The following is a 19,720-nucleotide window of genomic DNA, read 5'->3' on the forward strand; positions in this document are numbered from 1 at the left end:
GGCAACGGCGGAGGCGCCGGCCCGCACGCGCGCGGCGGCGGCTCCCTCCCAACCTCCCCCTCCCCTCCCCTCACTCCCCTTCCCCTTCCCCACCCCGCCCCGCCGGGAAAACGCGAGCCGTCGCCGCGCTCCCCAAACCGCCGCCTGCCCTCGGCCAACCGTCCCCAACGGCCGCCCGCGCGCGGCTCGCCGGGCCCCCTCGCTCCTCCCCTCAGGGCCCGGAGCGCTTCCCTCCCGCAGCTCGCGGGCACGCCGCCGCTCGGTGCCGCCATGCCCCAGCCGCAGGCTGTCCACGGGCCTAGGCGCGGCGGCCCGAGATAGGGTCCCCTGCGCCTCCCGGGGGAGGAGAGAGGCAGCGAGCCGCGCGCTCCGCCCCCTCCCCCCGGGCCGCCGCCGCCGCTGCCTCGCCGCCTCAGCCTGGCGGGGAGGAGGAGGAGGAGGAGCAGCAGGCCTCCGGGCCCCACACCGCCGCCCGCAGGTAACAGGGAGGGAAGGGCCGGTCCGGGGCCGGGCGGGCCCGCCGAGGGGCTGACACCCGCGTCCCCCATCTGGGCGCTGGACGGAAGGGAACGCCCGCCCTCGGCACCCCCATCCGCTCGGAGAGACACCCCGCAGGGTCCCCTCTGTAGCATCTAATCTTCCGGGGAGGACACTGGCCCTGGGCCCCGCAGCTCGGCAGGAATTGCCCCGACCTTCCAGGGCGCCCCCCGTCTGCACGCGCGTTTGCCCAACACCCTAACCCCGCGGAGGCGGGGTGTTACCTCCTCTCTGGTGGAGCCGGGAGCCCGAGACCCGACTGTTCCCTCCTCTCCCCTGCTTGTGTTTCTCTGATATGGAAAGAAAAGGGTGGCACTTATTTAAGAAAGGAAAAAAAACACACACACACACACCTCTTTTTCTTCCCTACCTGAGGATCACTCTGCATCTAGTCATTTTCTGCTGGCCTAACCAGCCAGAGGGGATACCTGCGAGTGAAATGACAGGTACGTTAGAACCTATTAAAGGAAACTGCGTGCTTGTGGGTTGTATGAAGCCACCCGAAATTTAGAATAAAGCCCAATAAAAATTATGTGCTTTATTGGAACTTATTTACAGAAATGAAGACAAAAACAGATTTTTTAAACAAATAAGTGGACTGTCTATTGGTCAGGAAGAAATTCTCTTTAACTTCCACTTATTTTTTTACGTTTTATTCGGATAGAGGCTAATAGCAAAAGCAGACTTCACAGTTCTTCACAAAAAGCAGACTGTCAGTGGATATTTAATTTTACCTAATGTAGTTTCCTTATCATGGAATGTGACAACAATGAAAGGAATGTTTAACTATAGCGTTGTATTTCAGGATGATTGCGTTAATTAATCATGAAAACGAGATTTACTTATTCTGTACAACACTGCTAGACATTTTTTACATATTGTAATCTGATTTGATTCTTGAACAGCTTGATGACTTAGATATTATTACCTGAGTTTTATAGATGATACAGAAACTTAAGTGATATTAAGCAACTTGCCTTAGGCCACACCACTAGTAAGTAATAAAGGTGAGATTTGTACCCAGATATAATTCCAGTGTAGGTGTGTTTTCTACTGTACTTTTCAGTGTGGGTACACTTTTTTTATACTTTATTATGAAAAATGTCAGTCTCATGGAAGGTGAGAAAAATACAATGAATACTGCAGTATGTAGTTTCAGTGATTAACATTTTTGCCATGTTCTTCCCCCCTCCTCCCTTCTTGTGTGTAAGCATTTGAAAGTAAGTTGTGAACACTATGACACTCAAATATTTCAGCATGCATTTTCTAAAACTAAAGATGTTCTACTAACCACAGTATTATTATGGACACCTTTCTAAAGTAACAGTCCATATGCAGATTTTCTTAGTACTCCAAGGTCTCTGGGAAATCCTCCTCCCCATTCAGTCAGGATTTATGCATTGCATTTGGTAATTATGCCTTTAGTCCCTTTTTTAGAAGACTGGTACCCATCTTTTTTTCTGACACTTAATTGACCAAACGAGTTGCCTTATAGAATGCCCCCACATTCTGGGCTTGTCTGTTTCCTAATGGTGTCATTTAATTTATTTCCCTATGCCCCTGAATTTTCTGTTAGGGGAAATTTGACCTAAAGAAAACTTGATTACCTTAAGGAAAACTTTCTTTGGCAAGAACATTTAATAGATGATGCTGTGTACTTCAAGTTACATCATATAGGAGATGTATAATGTCAGATTGCCACACTGTTAAGCATACTAAATGTGACCACTTGATGAAAGTGGTGACTTCCAGATCTGTTACAATAGGTGTGGTTTGCCTGTTTGTGATTTGTATGTGATTTGGGGTAATACTTGGATACCGAGCAAATATCCAATTTCTGCCTACCTTTTGCTCAGTGATTTTAGCACCCTTGGATGACTCTTGCTTAAATCAGTTATTTTATTGGAGATTTTCTTGTCAGAACGATTTCCTTCATTAACTAATAGTGAACTAAAGTTCCTCCTAAAAATGCAGAGAAAATTCTAATATTCTCCCTTTACTTACCAATATTCAGAGTAAAGAGCTGGGGAAATAGTCACCCCCAATGGTGGCAATGAAGGTTCTTTTTTCTTTGTTGTGGGGATACGGCTATGGACTCATGGGTTTTAATTTATTCCTTTTTTTAATAACCATTTTAGTCATTTTTCTTTTTGATGATCAAACTGTTCCAAATTAGGAAAGTAGGAACCCTTTCAAGCTGGCTTCTGTGTCTTTTTAACCCTCTGCTCACCATTAGCCTTGGAGTGCTTTCTGGCACAGGATATCCCAGGCTTGCCTTGTTACTTTCCTTGTTCCAAATCTGGAATGGGTGTCTATGGAATCTTGGTTCTTTTTAGTGAGAAATGGTATATAGAAACCAAGATCTGGACATTTGGCATATTCATTGCCGCTGAAGTGTCACTGCTTTCAGAAGAGAGAACTAAAAATGGGTTTTTGCTTATTTGTTTAATCATAAGTTCATAGCAGAATATCCAGTTCAAGTTTAACATAGATCTTTCCCTCTGATTCTATATTTGTCTCTTTTGTCTTAAACAAATATCTTGGTGCCTAATAAAATTACCATACTTACTTTATTCTATGTATACATAAAATCATTTCAAAATTACCATACCTGTTTTACTACTAATAATAAACTTCTGAGTAAAGTTCAATATTTCTTTGCATTTATTTTTGTCCTTAGGATATATTACATGAAGTTTGTATAATCAGAGTACTTCCCATGTTCAGGGGTCACTTGAAGTACTTTTCTCTGTTTGGTTATGCTGCCAATTTGACATGGTTCATTGGTTTCATTTTTTATTTTAGGGTTTTCTTTTTTTAATTTTATTTTTGAACGTATAAAATATATACCAGGTTCAAAAGTCAAAATAATATTTTAAATAAGTATGTGTAAAGAAACCTCACCCAAATTATTTTTTAAGGTGAACTGTTCCTTACATTTGCCATACCTTTTAAAATCTGATAATATTCTCATATATCTTAACTGCAGAAGGGGTAACAGTGGACAAAGTGTGTTACATGAAGTTTAAATTTTGCAGTTAGACTATGATTTCCTCTGGCAAGGAGAAAGCACTACAACTAATCTTTAGAGGTGAGCAGAGAAGTGATTTCAAGCTCACTTTTACAAGCTTTACTTGAAAATCATGTCTTTAAAAGAGACATGTAGTTGGTAGAAGCTTTATGAATCCATCTACTTGAATGTCACACAACAAAACTGACATGCTGTCTGCAAATACAAAATGAAGATAGCATATATTGTTTGCATTGCGCAAAATTTGATAGAAATTATAATTATGCCTTCAAATGAGGACTTAAGAGGGAGCCATCAATGGTTGTCTAAAGTAGGCAGACTACAGTTAGGCAGTTTATAAGCTGCCTATCATCCAGCAAAAGATGCGCCCATAGTATGTTTCCCTCAGTGTACATACACCACCACTGCTTTTGGTAACTGAGCAAACATCTTTTTCCTTCAAGGGATGGTGTAGGAAAATGAAGAATGCATGTGCTTTGGGCCCTTGCCGCCTCATTTAGTCTTTAATCTCAGTAAAATAAACTGCCCAAGATTATTAGAACACATAAGGTGATGGGAAAAAAGGCCACCAACAGTAGCATAGATATGCATCCCCACATGGCAGCTGGAGCCTGCTATGGTAGACTGAGTGGACTAATACAGTGATGATGATTGCTCACATTTGTTGAGCCCTCTCAAAAAGCCAGCACTGTGCTAAGCATGTTATACATCTCATTTAAATCTCACCTTACCCTTTATTATTGGTACTGGTATCTTGCTTTGCAAGGTAGGGGCAGTATCCAGGTTTCACACTCAAGTCTGTTTTCACTGTTGTACTTAACTACTTTGCTGCATCTCACATCTAAATATAATCATAAAATTTGATATATTTTCACTCAGCACAAATTAATTTGAAGTATGTGACTGATATTTGTCCTGTAGCAAATGGATTACATGCCAAAGCGCTCATGTCTTTGTCATGTCTATTACGTGTATCCTTAGTTTGTCAGACCTTGCTTTGAAAAGTGCATTTAGATACCATTTTAATAGGCATTTTAAAAGTAGAGCATCAGAAATCAAGATGGATTGATGGATGGATAGATATGTGATTAAAACAAATGTAGAAGAATGTTCATGATAGAATCTAGGTATGGCTATCAAGGCATTTACCTGTAAATGTTCTTTAAATTTTGTTGTATCTAAAATTTTTCATAATAAAATTCTGGAGGTTTTAAACTAAGTCTTCATAACCTTGTAAAGGATAAAGCTGTCACCAAAAATGGTCAAGCATCAGACTGTTGTAAAAGGGTTTCCTTCGTTAGTTAGGAGGCTTAATTAATTTGGCTCCTTCCAACTATAATTTTAATATCTTTATTATATATATGAATATGTATGTATATTTTCCCTGTAGTTTCATGTTTTGTAGACTGCTGTTGAGCATATCTTTATATAAGCTGTATGGGCTGTTTTTACTGTAAATACAATCACATTCATGACTGAGACAGATAGTTCTCCAAGTACCTCAGAATGATTGCTTGAAATTTATCTCCTGTTAAGCTGAAAGCCACATTAGTTTTCCTTTGTTCTCTATATTAGAAAGACTTCACCCCATTTTAGACAATGAGCTGGAAATCTCTAGATTCCTAGTCACAGGATCTTAAATAGTGAATATACATGTGCCTTTAAAAATATAAAGATACATTAAATTTATATTACTCCTGCTTGAAGGGCACATGAGTATTATATTAATTTCTTCACTAACATTATTATTAGTGCCAAAGGTGACCTTAGCCAGCACATTTTTACATAACTGATCCTGTAGTAAATCACTGACTTGTATCACTGTGGTATTTCACATTGATAATTCTAATAAGAGTGAAAATTGGTGGATGAAACTTACTGTCTCACTTTTCTAGGACATCTTTGTCTCTATTTTGAATGTTCTTTTTTTAATCATACAGCTTTTTTTAAAAAACTTAAAATTACAAATATTTTATGCCCAAAGAATTTGTAATTTCAGTATTCCATATTGCTATCCTTCTACAGGTATTAAATAGTATATATTTTTTATGTTGACATGATTTGTTATTCACTTAGTTTTAATAGTTTTTGATGCATTCAACATAACTACAAACATCTTGGTAGCATATAACCAAGACTGTGACTCTCTGGAATCAGGATTTTGTGGAACTACTACCCTCTGGCTTCTGAAACAACTTCAGATAATTCCTTTTGAAAATTATTTTCTTTTAACTCAGATCTTAACCTAAGTATCTTCACCTACTATTTGCAAGTAAGCATATTCAGAACAACCCTCTGTTAAAATGTTTTATTTGTGCTGTTTGATAAAATTAGGAAATGTAAGAGTTTTCAGGGACTCAGACATACTTTGCTTCCATTTCATTTTTCTGTTTACTGATGTGTTTACTAGTATGTGGAGTACGTGTGTGTGTTTCTTCCACTTTTACGTTTTTCTCCTTTTTACACTTTGACTCACTGGGTTTTACTTTTTACTTGGCTCTTTGGTTTTCTTCCTTTCTGCTTTGGATTGTCCAACATTGGTCATTTCTTTTTTGTGGCTTCCCATTACTGTCTGAAGACAGTTTCTTTTATCTTTAGGGCCTTTTATGTGCCATATAAAACTATACAAACCCTACTTCTTATGAGAACTGTTCTCTGTTTACAGGAATCACTGGCTCTGTTTTGGGCCCACCTGGTACGTTTCTTCTTCATTTCTTCCACTAGGTTCACTTACCTTTACTTTGAGAGGCAGTCCAGTGTAGTGTTAAGAGTACAGCTGAGCATACCACCTGGGCTCGGATCTTGACTCTGGTATTTACTAGTTGTGTGGTGGTGGGCTGGTTCCTTTACTTCTCCGTGCTGCTGCTGCTGCTTTTTTTTTTTTTTAAACTGGTGAAGTAGAGATACCAAATGATATCTATCTCAAAAGGTAGGTAATTATTTAATTATTTAATGTGTAAAAAGTAGTTAGAACAATGCTTAGTACATATTAAATACTAAGTACTATGTAAGTATTAACTAATGATTATTGTTATTACTCTTCTAAAAAAATGATTCAAAGCCATTGATTATTTTTGACAATTTCTTGAGATTCTGTAACTCAAAAGCCATAGATTATTGCTGCTAGAAATTTGTGATCTCCAACTTCATTTGGGCCTTCAGTGCCTCCTAGCTGTCCTTTTTTTTTCCTCCACACATTTTTTCATGTTTTATTTTCCTCAAAATTCTACTTATATCACCTCTCTTGTAAGCAGTCTAGCCTCTACATATAACTTGAAAGGGAAATAAAATCCAAAGCTATCAGACGAGAACTCCCTCTATTTCTCACCACCCACCTATAAACTTGACTGTAACTACACCCTTCCTTTACTTTTTTTTTCTATTACCGAGTCTCATTCGTTGATTCTTTTACTCAAACAGTGAATCCAACTTCTTTCTGCCTATTCAGAGCCCTTATGCTATCTGTTATTACCTATTTTCTCTATCTTAACTTTCTCTTCTCTGAGTCTTTTCCAACAACACTCAAAAAAAAAATTCTCTGTATATTTTAGAACAATTTTAAAAAGCTTACCTGGGGGAAAAAACATTCTCTAGTTTCTCCCATTCTATAAAAATACCAGTGTCCTCCCTCAAGCCCTTCTTTCCCTCCAGCTAACGCCTTTGCCCTATCTTTAGATTGAATTGTCTGTACTCAAAATTTTCACTTCCTCATTTCTGCATATTCTTTATCTTTGTCTATCACAATCCAGCATCTAACTCATTTTACCTCTCTATTATATGCTCTTTTAAGGTTATCAGTGACTCCTTGTGGATAAATTGAATAGACTTTTGTCTAAATCTTATTTGAACTATCAGCAGCTTTTGACCCTGTCATCCCCTCCTTGAAATACTCTATTACCCTTCATTTCTGGGACATTGTACCATCCTAGTCATTCTGTATATCTCTTTCCCAGGTTTTTCTTCTACTGCCCCCCATACTTTTCTTGCCACCTCTTCTTTTCCTTGGTCAGTCTAGCTAAAGGCTTATCAATTTTGCTTATCTTTTCAGAGAACTAAGTTTTGACTTTAATTTTTTCCGTGATTTGTCTATTTTCTATTTCATTTCTGTCTGAGCCTTATTTCCTTCCAATTATTTTGGGTTTGGCCTGCTCGTTTTCTAGCTTCTTAAGGTAGAAGCCTAGGCCGTTGATTTTTTTCAATTGTAGTGAAATACAATAAAAAATTGATCACCTTAACCATTGTTAAGTGTGCAGTTCAGTGGCGTAAAGTACATTCACATTGTTATGGAACCATCACCATCCATCCCCATAACTCTTTTCATCTACAAAGCTGTAATGTAACTCTGTCCTCATTAAACAGTGACTCCCCATTCCTGTCTCCCCCAGCCCCTGGCAACCACCCTTCTATATTCTATCTCTATAAATCTGGCTGTTTTAGGGACCTCATATAATTGAAATCAGACAATGTTTGTCCTTTTGTGACCGGCTTGTTTCACTTAGCATAATGTCCTCACAGGTTCATCCATATCATAGCGCATATTAGAATTTCCTTCCTTTTTAAGGCTAAATAATACTCCATTGTGTGTGTGTGTGTGTGTGTGTGTGTGTATATACACATCTTGTTTATCCATTTATCTGTTAATAGACATTTGACTGTTGTGACTAATGCTCCTATGAACATTTGTATACACGTATATGTTCATGTCCCTGCTTTTAATTCTTTGGGGTACATACCCAGAGTTAAAATTGCTAGGTTGTATGGCAATTCTATGTTTAATTTTTTGAGTAATCACCATACTGTTTTGCATAGAGTCTACACTTACATTCCCACCAACAGTGCACAAGGGCTCCATTTCTCCACATCCTGTGTCAACACTTGTTATTTTCTATTGTATTGTTTTTATAGTAGCCATCCTAATGGGTGTGAGATGATAGGGTATGTGGTGGTAGGCCATTGATTTTTAGACCTTTTCAAATATATATATTTAAAGCTATAAATTTTACTCTATGCACTACTTTAGCTGCATCCCACAAATCATGATAATGTACTTTCAGTATTACTCAACTTAGAATACTTTCCACTTTCCTTTATTGATTCCTTCGTCAACCTAGGGATTATTTAGAAGTGTGTTTTATTTAAAATAATGTGGAATTTTCTTGATAACTCATTGATTTCTAATTTGTTATTGTGATTAATGAGCATACTCTTTGTCCACTCATTCCTTTAAAATTTACTAAGATTTGTCTTACAACCCAGCATATGGTCTGTCTTGGTGAATATACCTTGTACTTGAAAAGAATGTATATTCTGCAGTATAAATATCAATTAGGTCAAGGTGGTTGATGGTGTTGTTTAGATCTTTTATGTCTTACTGTTTTTTCATTTTTTTGCCCAGTTCTATCACTTACCAAGAAGGATGTTAAATTTTCTAACTATTATTGTGGGTTATTTTTCTCCTTAATTCTGTCGATGTTTGCTTCTTCTATTTTGAAGCACTGTTATTAGTGCATATGCGTTTTTTATTGCTATACACCTTTATGTCTCTGGTAATGCTTTTTGTCCTGAAGTCTACTTTGATACTAAAGACAGCAAAATCTAGCATTCTTATAATTACTGTTTGCATGGTCTTTCTTCTAACATATCTTTCTTTTTATTTAAAGTAGGTCTCTTATAAAGAGCATGTAGTTGGGCATGCTTTTTTAATCCTGGTCTCTGCCTTTTAGTTGAAATGTTTATTAGTCCACTAAAATTTAATACAGTTAAATTTTACATTATTTTGAAAAGCAGATGTGTATTAGTTTGCTAGAGCTGCTGTAACAAAGTACCACAAATTAGATGGCTTAAAGAGAAATTTTTGTCTCAGTTCTGGAGGCTAGAAGCCTGCAGTTATGGTATCTGCAAGGTTGGTTACTTCTAAAGGAAGGAACTTAAGAGGGAAGGATCTCTTCTTAGCCTCTCCCCTTACTTTTGCTAGTGCCTTGGCTTGTGGCAGTTTAAGTCCAGTCTTAACATGGCGTTCTCCCTTTGTGCATCTGTCTTTGAATTTCACTTTATATAAAGGTATTTTTATTACCTCAGTTTAATTTGATAACTTTTGTAAAGAGCTATTTCTAAATAAGATAACATTCTCAGGTACTGTGGATTAGGATTTCAACATATCTTTAGAGGGGACACACACAGTCAATCCTTAAGACACATCTAAGGTTGGCAACAGTGCAAAGGCATGTTAGGTAAAACCACTGTGCTTGTGTCCACATACACAGTGGGACTCCTGAGTACTTGGTGTGAACACTTAAAAACTCTTCAGGGAAACAAAGAGCTCTTAAATGCTAGTTGACTAAAACTGACTTGAACTTACTCCTGTAAGGATCCAAAAGACTGAATAAGATGCCTTTCTTGAAACTTGCTGTCTTATAAAATAATTCAATGTTAATAGCTGATACTGCTTAAGTACTATGATTGAATTCTTCTACATGGCACCATGATGGGGTGGGGAGAGGGGACTGGGAATTTGAATTTTTTGTCAGATCTTTCTTCAGATCTGGTTTTATTACTTATAAGAATGTGAGGGAGTTAACTTAACCTCCTGTTACCTCATTTATAACTGGATTTTAAAAGTCCTTTTCCAAGTATTATGAGACCAGAGTGAGATAAGAATACTTACTGGGAGTTACTCAATATATATTTACTTATTTTCCCTGATATGCAAATTAACAATCAGCATGACTCTGTGGCTACCAGCAAATAAGAGGAAATTCTAGTAGTTTAATGTTATTGGTTTGACTGATTTACTGTTTAACTCCAGGTAGATCTCAGTCTTTCTCTTTCTCAAAGCTCTGAATTAGAAAGGACTTTTTCAGGTAGTAAAATGATTAAAATCTTTAGTTGATTAAAAAGTGGCTAGTTAGGAAAAATTAAATAGTTTTTTACTCAGTTACAGTAATTCATTTGGAATTCTTCCTTTTCAGTAAAGACTTAAGGAAGACCCTTGGAGTTAACTATCGTCAGATGAGGTTACATGCACTTTTATTAGTGTTAATGTTCTCAAATATGAGTACTCATGAATCTATTCTAAAAAATATGGTTCCTTTCATGGAAAAATATAGACATTTAGTTTTGCTTAGATTGACAACATAGTGACAAGATTTTAAGAACAATTTATAATGAGGTACTATAATATTTGCCCCCAAAAAAACTTGATTCTAAAGGAAATAATAATGAATAATTTTTTAACAATAACTTTCTGGAGAAAGAGGTAGTTGAATTGTGATTTTCACTACTTCATTCAGATTTCTGTGTAATTTTAGCATAAAGCTTTTACTTTGAGTTACAACTCTTCCATTCGTAAGCGAGCTATATCGACAGGTTTTTTATAAAACGTTTGCATGTTGTACATAATAAACTTTTAAAAATACTTGTTTTGTCTCAGGTTTTATTTTGTTGTTCATCATTTGCAATTATACTTTTGTTAATAATGTGAATGAGCATAAAAGAATATGCTTATTCCAAAAATAAGCAATGTAAACCACAAACATTTATTCAACATTTTGAAAAATGCCCTCTCTGTGTTAGGCAGTTAGAGAATACACATAGGCTCAGCCTTTTTCCTCAAGTACCATAGAGTCTGTAAGAAAGCAAAATCTGTAGCAGTTCATTGATCACCTGTTGTACATAAAATACTCTACTGATCAACAGAGCAGTGATCCTTTTGTGTCCATAAAGGAATGTCCAGTGGAGAACCACTGCACTGTAATAAGCAGTGTTATTGATAAGAGTATACCGCATGTAAATGATTAAGAATCTCCGCTGATGTGTTCACATGAAGACTTGTGCACAAATGTTCATAGCAGCTTTATATGTAATAGCCCCAAACTGGAAACAACTCAAAAGTCTGTCAACTGTTAGGTGATAACCAGACTGTGGTATTTCCATACAATGGAATAGTAGTACTCAGCAGTAAAAAGGAACAGAAACTAGCAAGCCTAACAACATGGATGAATCTCAGAATCTCTAATTATATCCAGTGAGAGAAGCGAGATGAGTAAGAAAGTACATGATGTCTGATTCCATTTATATAAAATTTCTAGAAAATGCAATTAATCTAAAATGAAAAGCAAATTAGTGGTTCCTGGAGAAGGACAGGAAGGAGAGATTGTGAGAGGCAGGAAGAAATGTATAGGGGTCCTGGAAATGTTCCTTAATATCTTGGTGATGCGTGTGTCAAAACTGGTCTAATTGTACACTTTAAATGCATTCAGCTTATTGTACATCAATTATACCTCAAGTATTTATAAAATGATTTTTTCAAAACACAGTTATGGTTGATTCCAAAAATATATTGGAATTGTCCTTGGAGAAACAGGGCATATACCCTGGTAAACTTAAATTGGTATTGTATCAAATGCGAGGTTAGTGGCCACAGCAGAAAATACTGCATAAATTCAGTGGAGGGAAAGACAGCATAGTTTACTAATAAAATGAGGAGAGGATTTAATTAAAGTCAGAGTACTCAACTTTGAGGCCCTGTTAGGCCACTTATTTTCCTTGATTTTTAAAGAATTTCCTTGTCTACTTCATAAGGCTTTTAAGATCCAAAGAAAATATATTTAAAAACACACTGTAATCTTAAAAGTGACATACAATGGAAGGTATTGCTGATATCTAGAGTGGAAGGAAGAACAAAATAGAGTAGTATTTGACCTCTTGAGAGCAATAAGGGAATTCCAAAAGGACTAGAGGTAGGAAAGTGGAAATATGTATAGTATGGTCAGAAAATGAGTCAGAATCAGTTTGACTGGAGCAGAGTGAATCATGTTGAAGAGTAAGGAGGGGAAGATAGGCTAAAGCATCTAAAAACTCAGTAGAGCATTGAGAATGTGAGATACACATTGAGAAAACGTAGCATCTGGATGTAAATTGCTGTTTAGCAGCCTTATGACTTTGGGTAAGTCATTTATTCTATGAGTTTCAATTTCTTCATCAATAATGGGAGATAATACTTATCTAAAGTATATGCATTGAAATCAGTCAGTACAAAAAATACAAGAAAATGCTGAAAAGAACTTAGTGTTCAGAGTTGTTCAGTGTGGTAGCTAAGGCATGAGGGAATGACTGCTGGCCTCAGATGATTGGATTTTAGGCAGTTTGAATAATGATTGAAGATTAATTCAAGGCTAATGAGCCCGAAGTTAAGGAGACCACTTAGGATTCTATTCAGGTAGCCCAAGGCTGTGGCTGATGGAGAAAAGAAAGGATGGATTTGAGATTAGTCTTAGTGACCAAGTCTGTGTTAGGAAGAAAAAAGCTGTATTCGTTTCCTGTGGCTGTTGTAAAAAATTACCACAAACTGGATAGCATAAACAACACATTTATTCTCTCAGTTCTGGAAGCCAGAACTTCGAAGTCAGTACCACTGGATTGAAATCAAGATGTTGTGGATACCCCCTCCCTCCAAAGGCTCTGGTGGGGGCCAGGAATCCCTTCTTGCCTCTTCTAATTTCTGGTGGCTGCAGGCATTCTGTGGCTTGCAGCCACGTCACTCCAGTTTCTGCCTGTCTTCACATCACCTTTTCTGTTATGTGTATAAGATCTTCTACATCTCTCTTGTAGGAATACTGAAGATTGTATTTAGGGACCACCTGTATTTAGGAATATCCAGACAAATCTCCTTATCTTGAGAAACTTAATGAAACCTTCAGAGTCTTTGCCATAAAAGTACCATTTGCAAATTCCAGGGATTAGGACATGGACATTTTGTGGGAGTGACCTTTTTAGTCTACCATAGAAGTAAAGGTGACTCCCAAGTTTTTGTGTTTTGGAATGGCGGTATTGCTGGCCAGAGAACTTCAAGAGGAACAGTTCATTTGTGAGAAATGATGATGAATTCATTTGGACTTGTTGAAGTACCTGTGAGACATCTGTATATGGATATTCATTTTATGTATCAGAAAACTATGAATCGAGTGACAAACACTAAGGACATTTATTATTTCAAACAAAAAAATCCTAGAGTAAGACAACTTCAGAGTTAGTTACTCTGCAATTCAGTGACATCATCAAGGACCTAAATTCTCAACTTTTTGCTTTGCCATCATTAAGTTAGTTCTTATGGTTCCAAGGTAACCTCCCACAATTCTGAGCCTTAAATTCAAAGATGAAAACACCTAGCTGGCTTGTTTTGTGTGCCTTTCTTTTTAATCAGCAGGGAGACATGGGCCTAATCCCTGAAGCTCTCCCTAGCAGGCTTTATTCCTCTGAGACAGATGAACATTTTAACATTTTCTTGACTTTTACCTAAATAGACCTATTATGTCTATGATACAGTCAGTCCTTTATGATTATCTTAAGTGACAAGTGGACTTTACTACTCTTTGATGTGCAGATTTGAAGATACAAAACCATCTTTCTCTGGCCTGGGTCAGAAGTTTAAATAGCAGCCCATTCACCTTGCTAATCCTCTTCTAAGTTCTTGTCTACAAGACAGGGCAGCATTATGGCTTAATATATTCCTGTTACCTCTGTATTTACTGTGAATTGGTGTTGGATCTAGAAACTTGGTGAGATTTTTGTTCAGTCTTTTTTGCAATGTCTTATTGCTCTCTTTTTGTGAAGTCATAAACCTTGATGACTAATGCCTCTTAAGGGGCAGGGGGGAGAGGCACATGAAAAATGGTGTTCTAACTCTGCTGTTCCTTCTTTATTTATTAGCTGGAATATTTCTATAAAGAGAAACCTCTTTCATATTCTATTTGATTGCTCAAAACTACCATTTGTATTGGAAAGGCAGGATAAATGCTTTATTCTTTCCCCCTGTTTAAAACCAGTTTTCAAAATAACTTTTTGGTTTATTAGCATCTTTAAAGGTGACAGATTAGCTTTGTTTTTGTTTCTAGTGTCATAGGAACTCATGAATTTAAACATATTTCATGTGTTTCAGTTTGTCCCATTTTTTGCCATTGAGAACCTCCTCAAATTGACTTGGGTTTTGGCATATCACTGATAATCTTTGATAACTTCTTTGCATATCTACTAAGATATTCCAGGTGGACATTTACTGCCCCAGAAGAGCAATCAGCCTTTTTTCTAAGGAGCCATGATTCCTTTTAATGGGAAATGATATTTGGAAGCCAGTCTGGGTGCTAGGGATATTCAGTGCTGAAATTTAACTACATTATTAATTCATACTGATGCTTTTAATTAAAAATTCAAGGCTGTAAATTCAAACTGCAACTTTACCTTTAACCACTGATGATGGATAGATAGAGGCACTTTATATAGCCAAACCAGGTAGTGATTTCATGACATACATTTACCCACTCACATATTTCACTGCCTCTTTTGTGTATATTATGCTAAATATTGGACAGGATCAAAATATAAATTAGATGCTATAAAATATTTTCACTGAATCTTTTTGCTCTCTGCCTGCCCCAAGCTTCTCACAACTGCCTTTCTGCCCCTCCTCCCCACACATTCTTTAGATATCTTCAGCTCTAATAAATTCAACAGAATGAAGCTTAATCGGTGACTTACATAAAATCCAGTGTTTAGGTTCAGCTCTAACCTCTCCCCTGAACTCTAGACCAGGATGGGCAACTTCATATATCAGTTTACACTGGGATACTCCTCTCAGAAGTATTTCAAATTCAGTGTGCCTAAAACCAAAATGTTTCTTTTCATTCATCATTAACCCCCACCAACACCAGCTCTTCCTCTCTTACTCTCTATCTTGTTTGGTGAAAACACCATCCCTTCAGCCATCCATGTTGGAGACCTAGGGCTACATTCTTCTCTCCCAGCTACTCCCCCACCCCATCCCCAATACAAAATCATGCCCAGGTCATTTTTACCTCCTAAATATTTCTTAGATGTCTGTTCTCTATCCTCACTGCCACTGACTCAGTTCAATTTTGTCTTATCATATATTTGTACTATTGTAACAGCCAACCTCCAGTCTACCCTCTATATTGCTACCAGGATAATCTTTTTAAAATGTAGATGTAAATACACTACTCCCCAGTGGCTACCCATACCTATTGCATAGTTCTCTAGGTCTTTAGCATTGGCATAAACATAAGTGCCTTTGAAAGAAACAGTATTCCAAGTATCAATTTCTTCTATAAAATCAGGTTATTATCTTAACTCATGTGAGACAACATATCTAAAGGTCCTGCTGTTACATCTACTACTTTACACAGTCAACTAGTACAGACACTTCATATATGAATTTCCACCTGGATATTCCTCTTAGAAGCATCTTAAACTCTATATGTCCCTCTCCCTAACCTTTTCTGTCCCTGATTCGTTTTAATTAGAATGTAGGGTAGAAATGAAATGATCTCAGTTCAGTTTTAGCATAATTAAAACCTTATTAGTATCATTTGGAAAGTTAGTGTCCAGTTTTGAGATGTGGCTGGATATTTAAATTTGCAAATTCTTATTAAATACCGCATCCTCCCAAATTAATTTCAAGGCCAGCGGTCTCATTACTTTCTCTTTAATCATCTTAGCAGCCACCTCACTTTATATGCTAAGAGCTGCTCCATTTTAAGGTCAAATCCTCTGATAATTTTTATCAGTTAATCTTTATATCAGAATATACCCATTCAATATGTGCTCTGTGTCCTATAAGAAATAGAGTAGACATTTTGAAATTTGGTCTCCATTTCATTTTATTCACACTTTCCTAAGGTAATAATCATAGCTAACATTTATTCAATGTTTATGTCAGGAATTGTGCTAATTCAGTCCTCTTGACTGTCTTGAAAGTGTAATTTCCATTCTTGTTTTACATTTGAGAAAACTGAAACGGAGAGGTGAAGTAACTTGACTTAAGATTTAATGCCTGAATGGTAAATGGAAGAGTCAGAATTCAAAACCTAAGATTTATCTCACTGAAACCATTCTGTTTTAACAGTTGGTCTGTATACCATATTTGGCAAATATTTTTCAACCCAACTGCAAAACAAAATTATAGGGTTTTTTCCTCCTTAAATTGTTTAGCGACCAGTTTCATAAACATATGTATACTGTTTCATAAGTAACTTGGAATAAAAGGAATGGGAAGGAAGCTATTTTTGAATTACTCACTAGTTCAAATTGCAAACTGTTGCAAAATACATTTTTATTACTTTTGAATGCTACATTAATTCTACATTAATTGGAATTAAGTAATATTTACCTACTCAAGAATTTCTCGTAAGTTCCAAATTAAATATATAACTTTACACATTCATATTCATCTACACACATTTAGAGAGATATGAGGGTCTTTTTTAATAGAATTACCTAATTTATAAAAATTTCAATGTATACTTCTGGCTTTCTGTCCATCTCATGTATGACTTTTCAGATAATGTAATTTCATCCCGTTTTGCCATAGTGTATATTTTTGCAATATTTCCAAATTATATTTGTCCATGTAATTTTTTATTATAGAGTATATCATGAGACTAAGTTTTCACAGACATGTGTTGGAAAATTCATGTAATAAATACATGGCATACAGGGCATTTCCCAGTCTAATCTCCGTCTTCCTCTCATCCCATACCTCCATCTGTATCAGATTTTGTACCATATATGTGTAGCCATTACATTGAACAAACATGATTTATGGAAGGTACTCAGAATCCATTTTATTTTTGTCTTCAGCTGTCCCTTTAAATTTATTCTACAGGGTTAGTGCTTTCTCCATTTCCTTGACGAGCAAGTCTTAATAACTTTTCTGGTCACTTTCACGAATAGAAACATTATTTTCAAGAACTAATAAACTTAATTCAGAGTTGAAGGTTCCCCTCCTTGACCACCTCAGGCCTACTACAGGTCTGCAGTGAAACATGAGGTTTGTTTGGCTTCCTTTTTCTCTCCCTTTTCCCCCCTTTGCCCTTTTATTCCTGTTCATTTGCTGACTGTGATTTTTGGCCCCTCCAGGATTGGGAGAGGTAGGGGTTGACTAAGAAGAAAAGGTCTTCGTTAGCAGTGGTAGCAGCACCACCTGATGTTGATGAAGCATTTATTTCGTGCTAAGTACTTTGAAAGCACTTTCCATATGTTGGCGCAGGTAGTCCTCAGAAGGGGTATTCTGTTCTCCCTGACTTACTGCTGAAGAAATTAAGGTGTAGTTTAGTGACTTGCCTAAGGTCCCACAGCTACAAGGAGCAGCACTGGGATACACACCCTGCATTCTCGCTCCAGAGTCTCCTCTCAGCCACTCCAGGTTTTGCTTTTATACAGTGTTGGGAGACGGTAAGCATACATCCTAGTGTTGGCCAGAGTTTAAATCAGACTCGTATCCTTTAGATTTTTTTCAAGTGTGATTCATTTTCCATAGAAGTGAAATAAAGGGCAAACTTGCCTCAACCTCTTTCCCTTACATGGAGATAGGAGGGAGTGGGATAGGGTTTGCAACTCTCAATGGACTGATCACTCTCTGCAAAAATCTTTCTCATATGTAACTCTGAACATTGAAGGTGGGTGTAACTCAAGGTTGAAAAATAGGTTTTCCTCTGTCTCCTTGTATAGGTGGCCTTGCACCTCACTTTGGAACATAGTATCTGTTGTTTGGGGCCTCTACCCAAACCAAGATTGAAATGTTTTCAACACCCTGCTGCACATGTTCTCCAAACATACTGTTAATTTATTGCCTTCACACCTTTGTTCATACATATGGTCCCTGGATTATGAGTGTCACTTGCTTGAAGGCATGTTCCTTCCTGAACCAGTTATTCCCTTGAATATGATGAAAGCTACCATTTTTCTGTGTAGTTTCAGAAGGATCATGGCCCCTTAGGGAATCCAGGAATCTCTAGTTAAGACCTCATATACGTTTATGTATTTCATAAAGGTGATTATAGTCTATATAGTCTATATAATTTCATCACATTTTTTCACTAGAAAATAACTGCCACTACTGAGTGTTCACTGTATATCAGTAATTGTACATTCATTTAATACTCAGAACCAAACATTTTTCCAGGTCAGTTAAATATTCATCATCTTTAACACCATTTTTAACTGGTAGCTATATATTTGAGGCATTTGAAATCTCCTTTATCTAGAGATAATTTATAAAAAAGTATTCCCCCCAAGTTTGCTTTGTTTTGCATTTATTTTAATAGTCTCTTTAAAAAGAAAAGTTATTTATCTTAGGTGAAATAATTGATGTACGTAGTTTGTTTCTGCATTGGAAAAGTGTACTGTGATCTAAGAGTCAAAAGACCCAGATCCTAGCTTTGGTTGTCATTTGTCAGTCACTTCTCTGAGCATTCGTTTTCTTATCTCTATCAAGGGGCTAGTATAAACCTCCCTGACTTCACATAGAGGGTATAAAAATAGATTAGAGTGAAAGTAAGTACTGTAAAAATTAAAGCATTATTAGAATTGCTAAATTAAAAGTGTTTAAGAATGTCAGTTTTTTACATTTTTAGTCAATAAATGTAAAATCTGATAAAGGCAAACCAACTATGTTTTGGGTTTTTTTAATGGAAAACCCAATCATTTGGCTGATTACTAAAATTATTTGTTTTGTAAATTTACTTCCGGAAAGGTTGTTTTATTCTGATAGTAATAGATCAACAATAGCTGCTCTTACTGAGCATTCAAAGGGCCAGATAATGTGCTGAGCATTTCTACATGTGTTATTCCATTTAGTCCTTAATAACAGCTTTGGAGGAATTGTTGAGGGAAGAATGCAGACTTATCACATCCTAAAACTTGAACTCTTAACCACCTATATGTACCCACTTTATGTCCTAGCAGAGGCAGTGTAAAGCACTGAGGCTGAGAGTACAGGTCCTGGACCAGCCTGCCTGGGTGGAACCCTGACTCGGCCGCATAGTGCCTTTCTGACTTCAGCAAGGTGCTTCACCCTCTTCTGTTACACGGGGATAATAATGTATGTACTGAGACATCGTGACAACCAGATTATCAGATAGGAAGCTTTAGAGCAGCATCTGGCACATGGTTCTCTAATTGTTGTTATTTGCAAACTGTTATTTAAAACTATGCAGCTCATTAAAACATAAGTGCACAGACTCCACTGATTGGAGTGTAGGGGACAGGTGGGGAATGTATTTTAGTGTATTTCTTACCTTGAGCTTTCTCGCTACCATCTTTCAGCTCTTTTATTTAGCATTGTGGCCTCATGAAAACGAT

The 19,720-nt window shown here is 37.1% G+C and overlaps 1 protein-coding gene across 5 annotated transcripts in view; it reads left to right on the forward strand.

Moving 5' to 3' along the window:
• The first annotated feature begins 342 nt into the window (after positions 1 to 342).
• The window catches only part of ZBTB44 (zinc finger and BTB domain containing 44), a 44,977-nt gene continuing 25,599 nt past the window's right edge, over positions 343 to 19,720 (forward strand). For all 5 annotated transcript variants that reach the window (XR_004316936.1, XM_032472530.1, XM_032472531.1 and 2 more), the window contains exon 1: positions 343 to 478. The gene's annotated coding sequence lies outside the window, so the exon portion shown is untranslated. The remainder of the gene's footprint in view (positions 479 to 19,720) is intronic.

Source organism: Camelus ferus, chromosome 33 (assembly GCF_009834535.1).
Source record: "Camelus ferus isolate YT-003-E chromosome 33, BCGSAC_Cfer_1.0, whole genome shotgun sequence".
Taxonomy (NCBI): domain Eukaryota; kingdom Metazoa; phylum Chordata; class Mammalia; order Artiodactyla; family Camelidae; genus Camelus; species Camelus ferus.